This window comes from Epinephelus moara, chromosome 5 (assembly GCF_006386435.1).
Source record: "Epinephelus moara isolate mb chromosome 5, YSFRI_EMoa_1.0, whole genome shotgun sequence".
Classification (NCBI taxonomy): Eukaryota; Metazoa; Chordata; class Actinopteri; order Perciformes; family Serranidae; genus Epinephelus; species Epinephelus moara.
In genome coordinates, this window is record NC_065510.1 from 15,621,509 (window position 1) to 15,625,674 (window position 4,166).

The following is a 4,166-nucleotide window of genomic DNA, read 5'->3' on the forward strand; positions in this document are numbered from 1 at the left end:
GTTCATGACAGTGTCATGTCATAGTTATGACAGTGTCATGTCACCCTTATGTAGATACCTTCAAGTAAAGTGTTACCGTCAAAATTTTACTTAACACCTTAGATTATATTTTAAAATCATATTATCTTAGTCTAGTTTGATTTTTTTTTTAATATATTAATATTGATATTCTTTTGAAGTCAGAAATAGACTTCTTTTAAATGAAATTTTTGTTACTCAGATATGGGGTATTGAAGTTAAATTATGGGTTAGAGGATCTTATTTTGGTCATAGTAATTTTCATACTCAGAGTAAGAACACAAACTTACAGTGTCCTGATTTTATTCAACTTTTGATTTTAAAATATACTATGCAGGAGTTTTCTAAAAACAATGCATGGACTCACACAGGAATACTTCCTCTCAATCATCAATCATGACTCACTAGAAGTGTGTGGCGGTGTGTTTTTCTGCAGGGACTCTGCCCTCTGCCTGTATTTTCTGATTTTATTCTTTGTTTCTGTATTTGGGACATTTATGGGCGTGTACCCCCACAGCGCTCTGGTGAGGTCGGGGCTATATAAAAAGGTGTCAGACCATAAACAGCAGGCATCCAAAGAGACCCGGTGCCAATAAAAATGCAAATATAGTGAGGCAAAATGCCAAATGAGAGTGAATCATGGGTTGTCTTTTACTTTCACTTACGCTAGCGAGCGTGTTTACAAACAGTGACCAACAACCCTGCATAGTAAAACTTTAAAAATCATATTTTGACTTTCTATGTTTAAATAAGAATCTCATAATTTTTTTGACTTGCGGTAAAAATTTGGTCATTTTGACTTGAAATGAGAACATTATTATGTTTGATCTCAAATTTTAGTAAGATTTTGACGTAAAAAAGTCTTTTCATCTTTTCTTCTTTCCTCTCTACCTGGTGAAAATGGCTTTCTATAAGAGTGAATTTGGAACTACCTGGATTATACAATCCATGTGTATCCACCTCGCTCCCAAATGAACTTCATGAACTCTGACTGTGCTTTGAGCCAAACTCTTGTGTAACAGGATCTCACATTTATCCAACTCGCTCTGAGGCATTGCATCCCCAGACTGTTGTTTCTTATCTGGCTTAACACTCAGTTTCTTTTGATACCTTTGAACAACCGACCGCTAAACTCGCTGTGCCCGTTCACTAACCTTTTGGTCGTGGCTGTAGGCCAAAATCCAGTCCTCCTGCTCGGGGTGGAAGAGCAGGCTGAGGATGTAGAAGTTCAGCCGGTACTTCTGGTAGGTAGCTCCTTCATCAGAGCTGATCAGCAGGCTGCTCTCTATCTCTGGATCAGTCAGCAGCATGATCTGAAGATGACAGAGGGGAGATTTGGGACAGAGTTAGCAGGTTGGTGGAGCTCCACTTTGTGTTTTATTTCAGCACTTAACTGCGGCGTTGTCGGCAGCATTGAAAAGACAGAGAACAGAGAGACAAGTCAATCAAGACTGATTACCATATCTGAGAGATAAAGTGTATTATTACAACGGCAGATTACCATGTTAAAAACGTGTCATCCACACTCAGTTTTCCACTGATGATGTTATATCTCAAAAAATAATTTCTATCTGTTAGGCTTGATGATATAATCAGTATGATACATCTTGCAGCAAGTGTGTGTGTGTGTTTTTCCTCTGTGTAAGTGGAGTGGCTTTGTGTGTGCCTCATCATTCACATTTCTGCTGTTTGTTTCGCTCTTCATTCTCTCTGCCTATGCTCAATCAAGCCTTGAAAGCACTAATTTCCCATGAGCTTCTTTCTTTTCTTAGAGGTCCAACATTTTTTGCCAAATTCTGGCACAGTCTCCAGAACAAAAATCACAAAGAAATCCCCAGATAATATCAGATGCAAACATAATTGAATCAGTGGACCTCAAGACACACAGGCGCTCTCATCATTAGGAGAGTGAGTAAAGCAGAGAGTTTGGAGAGACGCGCCAGTGCATGTGTGGATGTGATACTGCATGCATGTGTGCTCATGAGTAAAGTCTATAACCAATACTGGGGCTGGCAAACACTTGCCCCTGGTGTAACCCTCGTTAAAGATGCATATTGACTAAGGTACAACATATAGATGTTTAGCAGTCAGCTCATAACAGACAAAAGGCCCAGTCAGCATCTTTTATTGTTTGTCTCACCCAAGGACGTAATTTCCATTAGGGACTTTTATTGTTTTGGGTTGATTCTCTTACTAAAGTTTCTCTGATCATTGTTCTCTCACTGTCCTGCAACCAAAGCCAAGACTGGAGAAGAGAGGACTTTATCCAGTAATATTGATACACACATCTGAGTCAACTTCAGTGAGAACAATGCATTCAAAGGCAAGTGATTTGCCCACTTGACCTGGGATTTTCCTTCCAGGCAGCATACAACTCAAAGTCAAGGAAGGATCCCGAAACGGCTCAATTTCAAGGAGGCTACGTCATCGAAGGACTGTTCCAATGTCAAGGATCATTTGAATTCTACCGAGGACAGAGTTCTTCCTTCAGAGAACTTTCAAGGATGCATGTGTGTATCCTCAGAGGGCATGAAGTACCCACAATTCTTTGTGCACTATTTGCTGGAATTGAAGGCGAGGCCTCTTCAATGACACACACCTGGGCCACCTGGGTTCACCAAATGCAAGGACGGAGTCTTACCTAGCCTCTGTAGGACCCGACTTGGAAGGACCTGCCCTACCAAAGAAGCATTCTTGACTTGAAGAAGCACCGACAGGCTGCCCTACTTTAATGGTCGGACTGTTCTTATGTACACCCTGCATGTTTACCTATGAAAAGGAATGCGTCACAATTTGTACATAACCTACATAAGCATGAGACAGTAATTTGTGTATAACCCATGTAATTGGTAGGACTCTGATCATGTGACCAATGCACTGACAGAAGGAAGGAAGGAAGTAGTATTAGACTGTAAGTCTGTGTATGGAGGCAGGTTGGGTCAAACAGCACAGGACTTTTCCCAAGAGACCAGCGTTTGAGACCGTGTGAATCCAAGTGAACTTTGAGTTATTTTAAGGTACGTCATCACCATATTTCTTTTCCTAAACCAAATCAAAAGTATGCAATGCCATTCATATGACACTAATTCATAACATAGCATGCAAACACTTGTATGAGGATACACTGTAATGGTAAAGGTTGCTGGGGCTATGTACAACCTAAGATATTATGTTTTTAACAACTTTCATTTTATAAACAACAGTAACAGTTTACATAAAGACTAGAAATAATAATAACGTTGTTATGAAGTTATATCATGAGAATGATCTTAATGAGCATTGTCAGTTTTGCCAACTAAATAAAATAACTTTCAAGCCAGAGAAGATAAATGAAAGATTTAATATCATTAGCTCCAAGCATTTTTCTCCATGATATCTCTGCCAGTGAAGGTGCTTCCAAGATCTTTAAAATAAAAACTAAACAGCTTTACTAAAACTAATGTATGGTGTTAAAAGAAAATCTGTGGCCAACCGGCAATAACATGGCACTGATGACAGAAATAATGTTGGCGCCAGTGTATTAAGAGGTAGATTAAAGTGTGCAAAAGAGTCTAGCCAACCAGCCTGTGCACACTACAGTGCTAAAAACATTTGCCATGTTCTCTATTTACATGTGCAAAAGGATCTTAATACACTTAATATTTACTTAGTGATACATTGTATATTTTGTTTGTTCTTTACTACTTAATATTTTCATGCTGTTCTCCATGTTTTAATTTGTCTACTGCTTCAGTAGAACAATTAACTGTTTGAAAGAGGAGTCCCTTTTTAATCAGGTTTCTATGGTAGCCCTCAGAGCTCAACACATGCAAATGAAGAAACATCCTCACCAATTTGACGACACATGCAGCATTTAGATAACATTTTCACCGACTAAACAACACACAAAAATATCAATTTCATGATACCCAAGCAAAAAAAGTGCTACAAGAAGTTCACAACACAACACAAACTGTTTCCAGAGGACACTTAGGCCTCTAGTTTCGCAGACCGGGCGAGGCAGGGGCGCAGCGCACCTGCGCTTCGCCAACTGGGTGTGGCCAGGCGGATTTTGCAAGTTTGGCACACCGTGCGCCTGGCGCAGCTACTCCTCTTTCCCACCTCCGTCGCTCCTACCTGCGCAAGTCAGAAAGAGGGAGGAGAGAAGG